General features: G+C 43.6%; 1 pseudogene across 1 annotated transcript in view; it reads right to left on the bottom strand.

Annotated features, from left to right (window-relative positions):
- Positions 1–11,399: 11,399 nt before the first annotated feature.
- LOC143210934 (protein lin-54 homolog) overlaps positions 11,400–19,363 on the bottom strand; it is a 110,210-nt pseudogene continuing 102,246 nt past the window's right edge. The window contains exons 6-8 of the transcript XR_013009356.1: positions 13,036–13,262; positions 12,784–12,973; positions 11,400–12,713 (exon numbers count right to left, since the gene is read on the bottom strand). The product of XR_013009356.1 is annotated as a protein lin-54 homolog (transcript). The remainder of the gene's footprint in view (positions 12,714–12,783; positions 12,974–13,035; positions 13,263–19,363) is intronic.

The raw sequence follows: 19,363 nt of genomic DNA on the forward strand, positions 1-19,363 counted from the left end.
CTGGATAATAGGGAGAACCACGGATGAGTGCACAGGTAGGGTGGATATACCGACTGAAGGAGGAGGAACTACGGGAAAAAGCCGAGGAGCTAGGGGTGGACACAGAGGGAACAGTCGACGAATTACGAGCACGACTAGCAGAAAAAATCCGCAGTATGCCGAAGGAAGATTCCGCAACGGCAGGGCCCTCACAAGAGCCCCAAAAAGCCGACATTCTGAAAACAATCAGTCGGTGGGGCGCCCATTTCGAAGGGAAAAACCCCGAAGACTTCATTGACCGCCTGGACGACCTCCATGACAGTTACGAGGTCAAGCCGGAGCAAACATTACGATGCTTAGCGGAGATACTAAGGGGAAAAGCCCTCCTATGGTATCGAAATGAAAAGCACAAGTGGGGGAAATGGGAAGACTTCCTACGAGCATTTAAGAAAATGTTCATACCCCAGGATCGCTTATTCAATATGGAAGACGAAATAAGGAACAGGCTGCAGAAACCAGGGGAACCAGCATGGGAGTACGTTGTAGACATACAAACTCTCATGCGCCGACACGGAGGTTTTTCGGAACCCGAGCAAATCGCCAGGGTACACCGTAACCTCCACCCCGACTACCGAAGGTTTATACGACGGGAAGAAACAACAACGATCCAGGACATCCTCGAATGGGCAGAGGAAATCGAACAAATAGCGAAAGAAGAAAGGACCCGCTCATCAACCAGGGCCGCCGCCGCTATAGGGCCAATAAAAACTGAGGCCACAGGTAAAGAACCAGACCCAGGGGTCGAAAAAGCGGAGGTCATAAACGAGAAGTACAGCCGAGAAACGTGCTGCTGGAGGTGCGGGCAGAGGGGCCACCAAAGAACAGAATGCCGCAGGCCCCAAAAACTGTTCTGCTCGTACTGCGGTACAACGGGGCGATCAACCTTCCGTTGCCCGTGCAATAATGTGACGGGAAACGGGCCCAGAGCCGGTGGCAGAGGCACCGACCGGCTGAACAGCACAATGCCTCCGCAGACACAAGCCCGGACAACAGGATTTTTACGCAGGTAATTATCTACGGGCGAAAGTTTCAAGCGCTCGTAGACACAGGAGCAACACGGTCCTACATACGCCAGGACGTAGCCGAATGGAGCGCACGGAACGGAGCGAAATCCACCCCCACCGAACTGACCGTCCGAATAGCGGATAACTCAGCGGTCCCACTAGAAGGGGAAGTAGAGATCATAATGGATCTCTGCGGAAGCACGGTAGCAGTAACCTGCCCGGTACTACCAACGCTGTCACAGCCAATACTAATCGGCGTCGACATGCTCCGAGCACTAGGGGCCACAGTAACGATAGGCCCTCACCACTGGACATTCCAGGATAAAGCCGATACAATTAACGGACCGGAAGGCCTAAAGAAATGTACGAAGGAGCAAGAAAAACAGCTGCAGGCACTGCTAGACGAAGAACTGCCGAAGTTCGCTCTTCTCCAGGGGACGACTCACCTGACTACCCACCGGATCCAACCAAAAACAGAGGTACCAATAAAACAGCGGTACACCCCTCGCAACCCGGCCACGCAGCAGATAATAAACGAAGAGGTCGATCGGATGCTAAAGGACGAAATAATCGAACCGTCAAAAAGCCCGTGGAGTTCACCGGTAGTAATAGTCAGGAAAACCAACGGCAAACCAAGATTCTGCATCGACTTTCGACGCGTGAACAGCGTGACAGAAAAAGATGCGTACCCCCTGCCTCAGGTACAAGCCACACTAGAAAAACTAAGGGGCGCCAGGTATATCTCAACAATAGACCTGGCGAATGGCTATTGGCAAGTACCGTTGGACCAAAAAAGTCGCCCGATCACGGCATTCACAGTACCGGGCCGAGGCCTATACCAATTCAAGGTAATGCCATTCGGACTACACTCCGCACCCGCAACCTTCCAACGGCTTCTAGACACGGTAATTGGGCCAGAATTAGAGCCCAAGGCCTTCGTATACCTGGACGACATCATCGTTTTGGGAAAAACATACGGCGAACATCTACGAAATTTACGAGAGGTACTAAACCGACTGCAACAGGCGCGGCTAAAAATTAATCCGGAGAAATGCCAATTCGGCCGTACCGAACTCCGCTACCTGGGACATCTGGTAACAAGCCAGGGAGTACATACAGACCCGGAAAAAGTCAAGGCAATACGCAGCATCACCGCACCGAAGAACCTAAAGGAGCTTCGACGTTTCCTGGGGATGGTATCATGGTACCGCAGATACATACCCCACTTCGCGGACACCGCCGAACCACTGCATAAGCTTCTGCAGAAGAAGAGAGGATGGACGTGGACCGACACGGAAGAAGAAGCGTTTCAAACACTCAGGGCACAATTGGCACAAGCCCCAGTACTAGCCTGCCCCGACTTCGAGAAACCGTTTTATTTGCAAACAGACGCAAGTAACCACGGACTCGGGGTAGTGCTATCACAGGAAATCGAAGGGGAAGAACGAGTAATAGCATACGCTAGCCGCACACTGAACGGAGCCGAGAGGAACTATTCCGTGACGGAGCAGGAATGCTTAGCAGTGGTATGGGGGATCCGAAAGATGCGTCCATACCTAGAAGGATACCACTTCTTCGTAATCACGGACCATCAAGCACTACAGTGGCTACAGAAGATCGAAAACCCATCAGGAAGGCTGGCCAGATGGAGCCTAGAGCTCCAACAGTACAACTTTACGGTAAGATACCGTCGGGGGGAACAGAACTTCGTAGCCGACGCACTGTCCCGGCAACCGGAGAACGCAGATCTGCTCGAACAGCCAAAGGATACCTGGTATGAAAACATACGGAATAAAGTCAAGGCCAAGCCAGATCAAGCCCTAGGGTATAAAGAATACCAAGACCAGGTATACCGCTATATCCCGGACACAGCCGGTTTACAACCGGAAAGGGAGTGGAAAAAATGCGTCCCGGCCACGGAACGGCCAAAAATCCTACAGCTGATGCACGACGACCCAACGGCAGGTCACCTGGGCACAGCAAAAACGCTACACCGGCTCACCCAGCGGTATTTTTGGCCACGGATGAGGCACGACGCCATAAAGTACGTCCGTAATTGCCGCAGTTGCCTCCAATACAAGGCAATACAGCAAGCCCCAGCCGGAGAAATGTTTACGACACCAGCAATGGGACCATGGGACGTCGTCACCGCCGATTTGGTCGGACCACTACCACGATCAAACCAGGGCTATACAACATTAGTGGTAATGCAGGACAAATTTACGAAATGGACAGAAGTCCGACCACTACGGCAGGCCACCGCGCCAGCAGTAACAAAAGCGTTCGAGGAGTTGGTCATCCTGCGACATGGATGCCCTCGGATCACCATCACAGACAACGGGAAGCAATTTGAAAGCAGGGACTTTCACGCACTTCTCGAGAAATACGAAATCCAACACCGGAAGACGCCTCCGTACACACCACAGTGCAACCCAGTGGAAAGAACAAACAGGGTAATAAAGACCATAATCGCACAGTACACAGAGGAAAATCACCGGACATGGGATCAGACGGTCGCATCAGCCATCTTCGCGTACAACACCGCGAAACACAGTGCCACAGGGATGACACCGGCATACCTGACATATGGCAGAGAACTTGCAATGCGAGGCACAGACAGGCCACCTTCCGGACAGCCCGGGGAAGATCCAACCCGAAAGGATTACACACACCGGAAAACAGAGATAGGCCGACTGCAGGAAGGAGTCCAACTTGCGCAAAACGCGCAAGCAAGGGCAACAGAAACCCAAAGGCGCCACTATAATCTTCGCCGAAGAAAGTGGCTACCAAAGGTAGGAGATGCAGTCATGAAAAGGGAACACCCATTGTCCATGGCTGCAGACGGATTTTGCGCAAAGTTGGCACCAAAATTCTCCGGTCCATACACAGTACGGAAAATCCTCGGGCCAACAGTCATCATGGTTCAGGCCGGCAGAGGGAAACACCACCGGGTACACATTCAAGACATCAAACCGTATACGGGAGAAGGGGAAGACCTCCCAGGCGAACCAGCCACAGGTATAAAAGGCAGCAAGAGGCGACTAATTGTCACTTAAGCTCAAGATGGGAAAAGCGAAGGAACCTCGCCCATCATCGGCAATCAGGAGAACGGCAGTACCGCTCAGAAGGCGACCAGAGGAAAGGCCGATAGAGGCCAGAATACGGCAAAGAATAAGGGAGGGATCGTCCCGGTGGCCGAATCCAACCCACCGGCGACGGACACCGGTACGCATGCCACCGAGAAATCAGAGCAATCAGGGACGAATCGTCCCGACCAGTCGAGGGCAACCACGGATTCGCTCGGACAGGATAATCCGGCCGCCGACACAGCAACCCTCAGGGAACCCGCAGGCCAGCACCAGCGGCCACATCAATTTTGGCCACACCGCCGTGAAGGAGCCAACAGTAACGGCCAAGGTTGTCGCGAGTGGTGGCGCCAAACCGGACAGCCTGGAGGACGAGCTGCGGGCGGTCCAAGAAATGCTACGGGCAATGGAAACACCCCTACCGGTGTCTCCGATGTCTGCATCCTCACCCGAGGAGACACAACCGGTGGAAGCACCAAGTGCTGCAGAAATAGCAGCCCCGACGACGGCTGGGACTTCAGCAGCACGGCCAACAGCAGGGACGACAGCGGGGCCGACAACAGCAGACGCCGCCCCCCCTCCCCAACCCCCCCCCCAAAACCCCAACACCCACAGCAAGTCGGACCGAAGAGCCCACCCTCGATCCCGAACCCTTACGGGTAGTCCCGACCCCCAGGGTACGAGATCTGCCGGGACCGATCGCCGCGGGAGAGGAACCATGGACATATTACATAAGGACGGACCTCCTCCAACCCAGGAGGCAGGTGAGGATGCCCGTCCCAGGGGGACGGGTGATCTTCAAGATGGGCAGAAACGGCATTCTGTTCGCCCGGTGCAAACCGGGCTAAAAAAAAAAAAGTATTATACAGCAGGGTGGTGTGCCCGTGAACGGTACCGTGTTCCTATTAGCAAGTAAGACAGCGTCTGGCAATAAACAGTAATTTCAGCGTACCCCTTGTACTTGTCCTAACCGTAACCCGAAATAACCTACCCCGGCAGGGAAAAGTCTCGCGCCCCGACGTAAGAGGGGGATGTAACGAATATAACAGAGGCGCGAGACTCTTCTCTCTCCGGCCCGCGAATCCCGCGAGATGGCCGCCGCGACCACACCGCGGCGCCGACCAGGGAGCCCGCAGCCTCGACCGCGAGAGGGCCACCGCGAGCACGCGCGGGCTCTAGCGAGAACCGCGGCGACGGCCGCGAGATGGCCACCGCGGACTCGCGCTTTCTCGCGGGAGAAACGGTACCCGCGGGGATATAAATACGCGCCGCGGACCCGGAGAGAGTCAGTCGGGTTCTCCGATCTAGTGGAACGATCGCTACTAGTGGCTACTCCACGAACGCTTTCTGACACAGCGACCGAGAATCAGGCTGCCTGTCCGCTTACCGCCGACTCCGTTCCGAAATCCCTTGTGGCCGACGCCTTTGGGAATCCGTCCGACCTGGCGAGAAGTATTCGTGGCCGACGCCCCTATACTCTTGCACTCCGATCCTCGTGGCCGACGCCCTTGGATATCCTCCGACCGAGTGAACCGTGTCTGTGGCCGACGCCTTTTCACGCTCACGCCTCCAGTCCCCGTGGCTGACGCCCAGGGACCTCCCTCACCGCTAGTACCCCTCTTGTCCCCGTGTACTCTCCTCGTGGCCGACGCCCTTGGAGCGCATCTCCCGCTACCTCGACGCTTGTGGCTGACGCCTTTGACTAGAGGTAGATCCATCTCTCTCTCTCTCTCTCCATCGTTCGATCACCGTCACCAGCCTCGTCGCTTTCTCTGCTCCGCGGAGCCGTATCTAGAATAGGGTCACCGGACCAACCGCCGCGATTAGCTTAGGATCACCGCGACCACCGTCCGCGTTTTCGCCGCGTTAACTGTACGATAGCCCAGCGTGGGCCAGTTTGTTCACTAGAAGTAAGTGCGAGCGTCGGACCTTCGGGTCATCCAAATCTCGTCGCGTTAACTGTACGATAGCCCAGCGTAGGCACCTTTGTTGTTAGAAGTAAGGAGGACGATAATAAACATTGTTTATTTGACCACACCTGGTGTACCTCATTCGTGGCCGAAGAACTCTCGACGACCGACTGAGCCGGCATTATCTCCCGCCCTATATCCGTTACAATCGTCCTCTGAAGAGACGGATTCTAGTTGATGGAGAGGACATCATACCTTTGTATGATGTCCCTCATATTTTAAAAGGTATCCGGAATAATTTAGTAGCTAAAAATTTAGTATGGAAAAGAGAAAACGATATTGTGGAGGCGAAATGGAGGGATATTGTCGCGGCGTACAAGATAGATACTCAATCAGACATCAGATTACTCCCTAAAATTACAGAATTTCATATAATTCCGGACAAAATCCGAAAAATGAAAGTATCGTACGCCGCCCAAGTCCTTAGCCACTCGATGGCTGCAGCTATAAATATTATGGCACGCCATAGTAAGTATTAGTATTACGATTACAGTCTACTGTTTATTATAATTAAAAATTGAATTTGAAGTAAAGAATGTATTTCTTTTCAGATGAAACTGATATTACAGGAGAATTCTCCATGGACAGCGAAAGCAGTGGGACTGCAATGATTATTAAGGAATTCGACGAAATTTTTGATAGCCTTAATGGACAAGGAAGGGAACATGGACCATTGAAACCACTCGCAGGACCCGTAACAAGGAGATCATCCCACGCACAATATTGGAAGTCAGCAATAGAAAAACTAAAATGTATGTATTTTAAGAGCGATGCACAACAGCGCTGTTTTCCACCGTCACTTAAAAATTTAATGTTAACAATTCGCGGTTTTATTGACTTGCGGAAAAAGCTATTTTCTCTAGGAGTAAAAAGTTTTTCTCCAAGGCAATTCAACCAGGATTGCTTAGAAAATCACTTTGGCCAAATGAGACAGCACCGCGTTCGCGATAATAAAATTTCTGGAATACAATTCGAGGAATCGCATAGATCTTTGTTAATTCAACAAATTACTAGTACACAATCTATAGCCGCGAATTGCGAGGATACATTTCATGAAACTCTACTTCAATTAAGTCAATTGTTAAATTCTAATACACCACAACTCAATAATGAGCTTAGCTTCAATAGTAACTCAAACATTGATATTATTATATTAGCATCCGGTTCGTTCATCAATAAGCCATTGAAGAATTTTGTATTGAAATTGATTTCTCGATTTGTATTACAGAAATTAATACCAAAGTTTAATTGTACAAATTGTACATTACATATATTAAAACCAACCATCTGTAGAAATAGAAATATTATTCTCAATGATTATTTTGTACGATGTTTATGTAGAAGTTATAACATAGCGCGCTTGGTTTTATATAGGTGTAATGTGCACAATAATGTAAAAAGTACAATTAAACATTTTATAAGGAAATATGTCGTTTTCAGTTTTACGTGCGACCACAAAAATGTAGTTATTGACTTCATCTTAGATTATTTAGTTGGGTATGCAATTCGTAATTTCTGTACATATCTTAATGATTTAATGCGTGGCAAGCGCGTAAGACTTTTACCAACGACATGTTCGCTTATAAAACAGTGCATCGCAATTAGAAATAAGAAGTATAGGAAACATTGTAAATAGTAGTATGTAATTATAAATGTAAAAAATGCGTTTTGTAATATATGAATGTGTCTGCTGTGTGTTATGTAATAGCGTTATGCGATATATATGCAGGTAGAAACAAAACTGATTACACACACTTTAAATCAGAATAACTGTTTCATGAATGGACCAAACGACTTGAATTTCTCTGTAAGGCTAGAAGCAGTAGTAAATGACGTCTAAAGAATGTGTTGAAAAAATGCATTTGGTCGGAATTGTGAAAAACCATACTAAAAATTGATTTTTATAACTTTTTTAGCTAGGCCAATAACGAAAATTTAAGCGATGTGTTTTGTTAACTTGTATAAATTAATGTAATGAAATTTTCAGAGCGTATATAATTTATACCAGTTGACAAAACACATTTTTTAAATTTCGTTATTGGGCCAGCTAAAAAAGTTATAAAAATCGATTGTTACTATTGTTTTTCAAAATTCCGACCCAATGCATTTTTTCAACATATTCTTTAGACGTCATTTACTAAACTAATGCTTCTACTCTTACAGAGAAATTCTAATCGTTTGGTCCATTCAATGAAACAATTATTCTGATTTAAAGTGTGTGATCAGTTTTGCTACTAACTGTACAATGTGTGTTATACAGTCTCGACATGTGTTATACGTCTCGATGTGTGTTACGAGATGTACGATGTGTGTTACGAGATATAAGATGTGTGTTACGATATATACGATGTGGGTGATGTGTGTTACACGATCTCGATGTGTGTTACGATATATACGATGTGTGTTACGCATCCACACACATCTTATATCTCGTAACACACATCGTATATATCGTAACACACATCACACACATCGTACATCTCGTAACACACATCTTATATCCCGTGTTCTACAATCTCGATGTATGTTCTGCGAGTTGCGATGTGTGTTGTACGATCTCGATGTGTGTTACGAGATATACGATATGTGTGGATGTGTGTTATACATTATTTTGCTTTTTATTGAGCCAGTTCATTGTTAATTGCTGTGATATGCATTTGATGTATTCTCATTGTGAAAAAGTTTGTAAATAATGTTTAATTTGCAATATTTGTAATGAAACAGTGTTATCGCGCTTGATAATATGGTTTGAATTTATTAATAAGTAGAAAATTGTACATATACTTTTTGTAAGTGTTACAATATTGAATATACTGAATTTAAAATGTATTAAAATGTTTTAATTTGTTTTATTTTCAAATAAAAATTATAAATTAGCAAGGAATGAGTAGTATGGATTTAAAATTCCCGCGTTTACCCGTTAGTTATATAACACGAAATTCAGATGGCGTTCGATTTCCGTGCTAACAGAAAAATACATTGAGTGGCGATACCCTGCGTAGGGCTCTACTACCTCGTCATCATAGGATCATAGATACGTTACTGTTTTTTCCGCGCAGCGCCACCAGCGGCCATCCATCGTACGAAAAATCTTGGACGATATCGGAACACTGCTTCACGAACTCTTTTTTCTTGATAATAGAATAAAATAGAATTTAACAGTTTTATATTGAGTTTATCTGTAATATTATGGTACATAGGCATATAAGCGGTATATATAGTATATACAATGCCCCTAATTAGAATAAAACGTAAGGAATTCAAAATCTAGTACTTTTTTTCAAATCTAGTACCTTTTCTTGTATATTCTAGTACGAAATATTTTTTCTCGGTGGAGACCCTGTGACCGTGATTAGGACATCGAATTCCAACGCCACCACCACTAAGTCAACCATCATATTTTGGTTCGAAATCCTTGCTGCGGACAAGGATCCCTCGACAATAGCGAACCATAGCGCCGGATGTTGTTTGTAGAAAACGGGCAGCGGTGGTTGCCACAACGCCTCATGGATTTCACTCTGAGTGAGCGACGCGGGGCACCCATTCTGCACGATTTCGCGAACAACCGTGTGCTCGGACTGGACGGGAATTATTTGTAATGACTATTTTTAAAACTGTTTTCTATATAATTATATAATTAATTATTCCTATAATAATATAAGAACGCAAACTCTATGCGAACGTGCGCAGCGAATATGAACTACCCTGTATCGTAGCTGTCACGCGTATCGGCGGGAGGGGGGAATCGACACAGAGCACGCTATACATAGAGAACTCTTCGTATGTAAACAGCTAATCGAGCAACATAACTTTGTTGTCGGAACGTGACATTCAACGCGATTACGCAAGACGCTATTCTCGTGTTTCAAGAGTCACTTGTTTACGTACCGACAGACACGGCAGAAACACCTCTTCGCGAAGGTCACGATTACGGTTGAATCAACCAAAACACGATCATGGCTTCGTCGATATTTTCGCAACGAGGTACCGCACAGATATCATGAACATTTACAATAATGACGCGAATTTTTGTATAGACAGAATCATACCTGTTGGCGCATGCATAGCTGGAACGAGCGCAAAACCGGCAACACGCTGATATACGTCAAGGCGCCGGTGGTCGGTGGCTTCTCATGCACGTGGTGGTCACTTGATACAGGAACTTGGTAAAAACGCCAGAGGTCGATGGCTTCACGCAATTAGCGGCACACCAGCGAGCTCGTCCTTTGGAGACGTCCAGGATAGAATCCTCTTCCTCTGGTTTAGTCTCCGTGTAAACGTGCAACGGCTTCCGGGCACGTGCAGCTTGGTTTTTGATTTCGAGATCACGTCACTTGTAGGTTAAACAGTCCTGCGAATTATATATAAAACAGAATTATTATGCAGCCTACTCTGCAGTTAACCACCACGAAGATGTAAAACTAACTTTAATATCGAATTGAGAACGAGAACACTATTCAGAGACGTCTATCACGATCCACAATCAGGCAACAAGAGAGGCACGATCATGGCACGATCAGGCACGATGGCGATTTCTCCCGCCTGCCTTGCCGAAATCGGCGCTGCCAACCTCGTTGGATCATATTCTCTAGGCACGTGTCTAAGTAAGGTAGGGATTGGTGGAGATGGTGCAGCACAGTGCCAATATCTCTAAACAAATTATTCAACTGACCACGATCAGTGGTGAGATATTGTGCAAGATGGTGGGGTACCTTGAACGCTCTGTAGAATATCGGTACTTTCCCGCCAATATACAATATTGCTCAAAAGCACGAGATAAAAATGTTTATCACGTGTAAGAAAGTGAGATTATTTCGTGCGTAACAAACAGTCTTCATTATTATTTTCGATGAATCGATTTTTCCAAGAATTCGCAATAATCTCATGACCCGCTCAGTGTTTAATAAACAGTAAGTTTCTTCTTGTTACTATTTTTCAAACAGAAGAACGGACAAACAGTACATTTTAAAGAATATTAACATACGTTATGTACTATTTACAGGTATATACGTACAAGTTTCGTTATCGTACATATTAAACAGTAGGTATTTATCAATAAACTACTCTCTTAATAAACAGCACTAAATTGTATTATTGTTTCTAGAATATCATTCGATACGCAAGAGCGAAGGGATCCAAAGCATCCAACGAGAAAACTCCAAACGAAGCCAAGCCGTGGCACATACTGAAACCATAACTGAATGGAAACTTGTCTACGCAAACTTATACAGAGAGCCTAAATCAGCGATAGATCTGTTGCAAGATATAGACATACTCTACTGTGATGTGACGTGACACATTTGAAAAAGGACTGTCCAGACTTGGTTAAAGAGAAGGAGAATACGATTACGGTGAATACGATCGCAGGTGGCAACGTAGAGTCTTTGGAGGGAAGTAGATGCTGAGTTCAAGGAGCGGAGAACAAAAGACCGAAGAGAGTAGTGAAATTTTGAACCTGCGTGTATTGTACTTGAAAAATCTGATATCGACCAAAGAGTGTGTACATTTCAGTTAGGAAAATCTCTTCTAGTTTAAATAAATTTCTAAAAATAAATAATTTCTAAATAAAATATGTACAACAAAGATATATTTCGAAAAATATACATATTATTTATACATAGCACATACATTGGTAGCTGTGCAACTTGATTCACTTGTTGCGAGTGAAAGTATTTCGCTCTCGAAATCATTTGTTCGAACTTGTATACATAATCTGTACAATTTGTATACTTAAAATAAACTTTCAAGTATGCGAATTCTAAGAATATATAACATATATTTAGATTTCTACCTCTATATTACAATTGTCCTTACACAGCCCTAACGGTGGATGAATAAATTTTCGCACCTGTACATTATGGAACAGATTTAATAATTGTATTGTTGATCTTCGCTGCAATGCCATTCTCTTATTAATTTACTAAATAACAGATTAAGGATTGTGTGTCTGACATTGTATTGTAATAAAAGTAATAAGGAAACGTGTGAAACATAATGCATATATTGAAAATCTGAAATTTCCAAACGTTTGCTAAACTTCGATCTCAAAATTTTAATACTAAATAAATCGTACCGTCGCTGTATCAGAATGAAAAATAAAATTTAAAGAGTGTTAAACGAGAAATCGTAAAAATGCAAGAATACTAGATCCTTTTTATACCGTCGCTACTGCTTAATTTACCATTTTTAATATCTTCGATCGTGTGTAATCGGTTTTCTTAAATAATTACAAGTAAAATCGTAGATTAATTACAGCCGGCCGAATGCACTGTACATCAGCATTGTTGCTATTATCTTGGGTTTACAACAATTTCGATACATCCGCAAGTTCTCTGCCAAACGATTAAATCAAGAAGTACGAACAACCAGTGCGTCCGAGTTTCTTGCTTTCGAATACATTCGAACGAACCGTAAACTCTTGGAAATGTAACTGCTAGGTAGCTTCGGCTTTGTGAGCTGATTCGATGATTTCCTTCAGACACCGATTCTCTTCGATTATCAATCTTTGAGACGTATCATCGTCGGACATGTTACGCTCCGCTTCGTCGGCTTGAGCCATTAGACACTGGCAGGTTATCTCGACTACTTTGTCGGTCAGGAAGTTGAACGGTTGTCTGCGAAGAAGAATGTATCAAATATAATATATAAAATGAATAACTTGCTATTATAATTGAAGAAGCATACCTTGCGCCCGTATTAGATATAGCTGGCGGTCTGAAGACCATTTCGGACAGCTGTAACTTCGCCTTGTTCAATGTCAGTTGCGTTGTCCTAACTTCAGCCGCTTTTGCAAGATTCTTCAGAGATTTATTTTCTAAATTCGGCTCCTCCACGTTGCGATATCCTTAAAATTGGCTGAACACGGAATCTTGGCCTGAAATAGTCGTTTAGAAAATTCATAAAAATATCCTGCGTCTATGAATAAACGGTACACACCTCGTAGCATTCGCAATAATTTTTTAAACATCCGCAGCCCTTATTGTGTTTACGGATGTCGTCGCCGGTCTCGCGACCTTCCCCTTCGGGCGACACGCGTTCGGGTTGCGTTCCAAACAGGACTTGATGGCTCGCTGTCTGTCCTCCTCGTTCCAGAGATTGTTGGAACAATTGGTATACAGTTGCACATGTGGCAGAACTCCTCGTTCGCGAAGCAGTCGCAGTATCTATCGTAAAACACATTCTGTTCCGGCAAACCGGTGCGCCTCCGATCGGCTTTACCATGGACATAGGAATAAGGGGACGGAGTCAGTGATGCCAAGGCTGTGGCACCGACGAGGTAACTAGAAAATACCTAGAATATTACTAGAAAAATGGCTCGAAACATGGGTTTGCTGGTTTTCAGTTAGTGTCCTTATTTGAGCAAATTTTGGGCTGGGTGAGGGCTCATTCGAAAGAGGAAGGTTCACCGCAGGGGGCTCTGGTCATGAGGTTAACGAGAATATGTTTATATCTAATAATATTAGTGTCCAAAGTAGAGTAAAAATCTAGGAAAAAAACCAGCAGATTTCAATGCATTTTTCTGTCTCCAAAAGACTTTTTGACTGATGGGATGACCAGAGCCCCATGCGGTGAACCTTCCTCTTTCGAATGAGCCCTCACACAGCCCAAAATTTGCTCAAATAAGGACACTAACTGAAAACCAGCAAACCCATGTTTTCGACCCAAAATCTAGTAAGATCCTAGTAAATAGCAAATATCTAGCAAATAACTAGAATCTTACTAGAAAAATGGCTCGAAACATGGGTTTCCTGGTTTTCAGTTAGTGTCCTTATTTGAGCAAAGTTTGGGCTGGGTGAGGGCTCATTCGAAAGAGGAAGGTTCACCGCATGGGGCTCTGGTCATCCCATCAGTCAAAAAGTCTTTTGGAGACAGAAAAATGCATTGAAATCTGCTGGTTTTTTTCCCTAGATTTTTACTCTACTTTGGACACTAATATTATTAGATATAAACATATTCTCGTTAACCTCATGACCAGAGCCCCCTGCGGTGAACCTTCCTCTTTCGAATGAGCCCTCACCCAGCCCAAAATTTGCTCAAATAAGGACAAACAACCGATTCGTGCAGACCCACTTTTTCGATCGAAAATCTAGTAAGATTCTAGTAAATAGCAAATATCTAGCAAATAACTAGAATCTTACTAGATTTTGGGTCGAAAAAATGGGTTCAGAACTAAACGTTGTTTGACCTTATACGAGCATATTTTGAGCTGGGTGAGGGCTCATTCTAAAGAGGAAGGTTCAACGCAGCGCGCCCTGGTCATCTCATAAGTCATAAAGTCTTTTGGAGACAGAAAAATGCATTGAAATGTGCTGGTTTTTTTTCCTAGATTTTTTCTCTACTTTGGGCCCTCATATTATTAGTTATAAACATAATCTCGTTAAGGGGGTACTATACCCTCGATTTGTAACTAGAAAATAACTATTTATCAATGTTATAAACCTCTGTGCAAAAAAAAAGTTTGGTAACATTGATAAACACGCAACTGCCTAATGAACACGAGATGGAGTTGCTTCCTATTTCTATATTCTATTCAGCTCGTCGCGAATGCCGTTACACAGGGCAGCTCGCACTAATATCAGTGCCACCGATGAGAATATCTAACTCATCTGTGTCAGTTTTGCTATGATTCCACGATGACAGCAGTGCAGCAGTGAAATGTTGCACAATATCACAGCACTGATTGACAGTCCTCCTGACTAGGCGCCATCTCGTCTAAACGAACTGCACTAAAATTGGCTCTAGACTGGCTCTGCATCCGGGAGGACCTCTGTCTTCATGGGGAAATCTATGCTAATGTGAATGAAATCACGCGCCTCGATTTTTTGACCTTATACGAGCATATTTTGAGCTGCACAAAGGTTCATTTGATAGAGGAAGGTTCATTACAAGGCGCTCTTCTCGTCATATCAGTCAAAAAAGTCTCTTTGAGACAGAAAAATACATTGAAATCTGCGGTTATTTTTCTAGATTTTTTCTCTACTTTGGGCACTCATATTATTAGATATAAACATAATCTCGTTAAATCATGAGAAGACCGCCCTGTATTTAACCTTCTTCTACAGAATGAGTCCTCACCCAGCTCACAATATGCTCAAATAACGACAAAAAATCGAGGCGCGCAAACCCATGTTTCGACCAAAAATCTAGTAAGATTCTAGTTATTTTCTAGTTACAATCCGAGGGTATAGTACCCCCTTAAGGGGGTAGTCTACCCTCGATTTGTAACTAGAAAATTACTAGAATCTTACTAGATTTTGGGTCGAAAATATGGGTTTCGTACTAAACGTTGTTTGACCTTATTAGAACAACTTGTGGGCTGTGTGAGGGCTCATTCGAAAGAGGAAGAATAGACGCAGCGCGCTTTTCTCACGAGGTTAACGAGATTATGTTAATAACTAATAATATGATGGCCCAAAGTCGAGAAAAAATCTAGGAAAAAATCCCGCAGATTTCAATGCATTTTCTGTCTCTAATAGACTTTTTTGACTTATGAGATGAGAAAAGCGCGCTGCGTTGAACCTTCCTCTTTCGAATGAGCCCTCACCCAGCTCAAAATATGCTCGTATAAGGTCAAACAACGTTTAGTTCCGAACCCATTCTTTCTAGTAAGATTCTAGTTATTTGCTAGATATTTGCTATTTACTAGAATCTTACTAGATTTTGGGTCGAAAAAATGGGTTCGGAACTAAACGTTGTTTGACCTTATACGAGCATATTTTGAGCTGTGTGAGGGCTCATTCGAAAGAGGAATGTTCAACGCAGCGCGCTTTTCTCATCTCATAAGTCAAAAAAGTCTATTAGAGACAGAAAATGCATTGACATCTGCGGGATTTTTTCCTAGATTTTTTCTCGACTTTGGGCCATCATATTATTAGTTATTAACATAATCTCGTTAACCTCGTGAGAAAAGCGCGCTGCGTCTATTCTTCCTCTTTCGAATGAGCCCTCACACAGCCCACAAGTTGTTCTAATAAGGTCAAACAACGTTTAGTACGAAACCCATATTTTCGACCCAAAATCTAGTAAGATTCTAGTAATTTTCTAGTTACAAATCGAGGGTATACTACCCCCTTAAGGGGGTAGTATACCCTCGATTCGTAACTAGAAAGGAACTAGAATCTTACTAGATTTTTGGTCGAAACATGGGTTTGCGCGCCTCGATTTTTTGTCGTTATTTGAGCATATTGTGAGCTGGGTGAGGACTCATTCTGTAGAAGAAGGTTAAATACAGGGCGGTCTTCTCATGATTTAACGAGATTATGTTTATAACTAATAATATGAGGGCCCAAAGTAGAGAAAAAATCTAGGAAAAAAAACCAGCACATTTCAATGCATTTTTCTGTCTCCAAAAGACTTTATGACTTATGAGATGACCAGGGCGCAGCGCGTTGAACCTTCCTCTTTAGAATGAGCCCTCACACAGCCCAAACTTTGCTCAAATAAGGACAAAAACCGACAGCGCGCAGACCCACTTTTTCGGACCCAAAATCTAGTAAGATCCTAGTAAATAGCAAATATCTAGCAAATAACTAGAATCTTACCAGATTTTCGATCGAAAAAGTGGGTCTGCGCGCTGTCGGTTTTTGTCCTTATTTGAGCAAAGTTTGGGCTGTGTGAGGGCTCATTCTAAAGAGGAAGGTTCAACGCGCTGCGCCCTGGTCATCTCATAAGTCATAAAGTCTTTTGGAGACAGAAAAATGCATTGAAATGTGCTGGTTTTTTTTCCTAGATTTTTTCTCTACTTTGGGCCCTCATATTATTAGTTATAAACATAATCTCGTTAACCTCGTAACCAGGGCGCAGTGTGTTTAACCTTCCTCTTTAGAATAAGCCCTCACTCAGCCCAAAATTTTCTGAAATAAGGACGAAAACCGACAGCGCGCAAACCCATGTTTCGAGCCATTTTTCTAGTAAGATTCTAGTTCCTTTCTAGTTACAAATCGAGGGTATACTACCCCCTTAACCTCGTAACCAGGGCGCAGTGTGTTTAACCTTCCTCTTTAGAATAAGCCCTCACTCAGCCCAAAATTTTCTGAAATAAGGACGAAAACCGACAGCGCGCAAACCCATGTTTCGAGCCATTTTTCTAGTAAGATTCTAGTTCCTTTCTAGTTACAGACTGCCAGCCAGAGTGGCCAGACGCAGTGTGCCCAGATTCCACGTTTTTTTTCGCGCATGCGCGTCAAACCAGTAACGTAGCTATGTTGCGGCCGATGCGATGATGTAGCAGAGCCCTGAGGCAGCTACAGTCAGCGGCGATAATAAGTGGACACGCTTAAAAATCGCATAACTTTTTAGAAATTGGTCCAAAGGACTTGAATTTTTTAAGATGTTAGACCGACTAGTTCGCTAGAGAATAAGTAAACTAAAATTTATTACGATTGCAATTGGTAGGAATTATACAAAATTTTAAAATATGATGTTTTGCCAACTTTTTTACCTGGGCCTGTAACGATAACTTAAAAAATGTGTTTTATAGATTTCGGTAGCTGTCATTGTGTCTGCCAAATAAAATATTTTGTTGTTTATTATTTATCTTGCTTAATTATTTTAGCACTCCTTCCCTCTTCCCCATCCTCTAAATACAATAGAATAAGTCGGAATTATATTATTATCTGAATATATATATATATATATATATATATATATATATTATATTTCAATATTTCATATGTATATACGAATATATATACAAATACACTTGTCATTCATTCGTTTTTCATAATCAGTTCCATTCGGCATGGCGCTCAAGGTGCCACATTTCCTCGCGAAGCGTACTTTACTGAGGCTGAAAAGTCGCGCATGCGCGAAAAAAAACGTGGAATCTGGGCACACTGGCCAGACGAGTCCGACCTTGGGACTCGCGAGGGGAATACAGTACCCCTTCTCTGATGACCAGCAATATGCGCAAGCGCGACGGGGATCGAGTAAGGCGCATGGGAGACACGTTGCGCTTGCGCGATGGGGACGCAACAATGACAGATGACATATTACAAGTTTTAGGTTATTGCCGCATATCGAACCTATTACCTAATGAAATGAATCATATGAATCGTTCTAGATATTATCAACATTCTTTATTATAAATAAAATGAATTGTAACATGTGGGAGTTTCAGTTGTGAAATGAAGTATGCTTATTATGTATAATATGTATGTTGAAAAAAATGTTGAAATCTGTACTACTGAGTTACATTCCAGTAAAATCCTAAATGTCCTAAAAATAAATCATAATCTATTTTAACACTTTTAAGGAATGGACATAGCAAGTTTTGAAACTACCTTTTTCAATGCATATCTTAAAAAGTTGTAGTGACCCAGACAGCCAAAATCCTTGATTGTGTCCAGGCCACAAATGCGCGTGTGGGCTCGTAGTGTTCCCCTGGACACAATCTTGGCACATGATGTCGTTGCCACAATCCGGGATATCGTGCCCAGATTAACGATCGGGCCGTTGTAAGATGGCAGCACATAGCCGCACTAACTCTTCCTTTTTACTTATTTTGTACGCATTCGAGGCGGGAAAATTAAATGATAGATTTTGTTTATTGTAGTATTTGTAGTAGTTTTCCTAGACTGCGGATCTTTATGCAAAATAAAAATTGTCTGCATCGATTGCAAGAGATAGAAACTAAATTGAATGTGACTCAGGGGAACGACCCACGGCCCACGAATATACCATCACTGGTCCCAAGTCCCAAACAGTCCCAAACCTTCGCGGAAAAAACCGTTACGTTTATTACTCAGGTATAGATCGTGGGGGAGAAGTAAAAGAACGACTGGCGACGAGAGCCCTTGACGAAGGCTAAATAGGCATAGTGGCTCTGGAAGTCAATGCGAGCAGATCGAACTGCACAGCGTAGAACAGCTTAGTACCGAGTGGACTTTTCTTTTCGATATAGTTAGTTTAGGTTAGCTTAGTATCGTTAGATCTTAAATAAAGTATATTTAATTTTACGTTATCTTACCCTTGCAATCCTGGAAAAAGGAGATACTGGAACTGCAGTTACTCGAATTAATATTCGGACGTTCTAAAACAGACGAGAACTTTTTTAATATTGTACTAAACGATTTGAACTTTTTGGGGAGCTAGAGCAATTAGTTTACTACAGGATGTGAAAAGAAATTTTTTCAAAAATTTCAATTGATCGGAATTGTATGGAAAAATACTAAGAGTTGCATTTTACAACTTTTTTATGTGGGCCCATATTGAAAAATTGAAAAATACGCTTCGTAGATCTGTGTCGACTAAACATATTTTGAAA

The sequence above is a fragment of the Lasioglossum baleicum genome, chromosome 1 (genome assembly GCF_051020765.1).
Source record: "Lasioglossum baleicum chromosome 1, iyLasBale1, whole genome shotgun sequence".
Classification (NCBI taxonomy): domain Eukaryota; kingdom Metazoa; phylum Arthropoda; class Insecta; order Hymenoptera; family Halictidae; genus Lasioglossum; species Lasioglossum baleicum.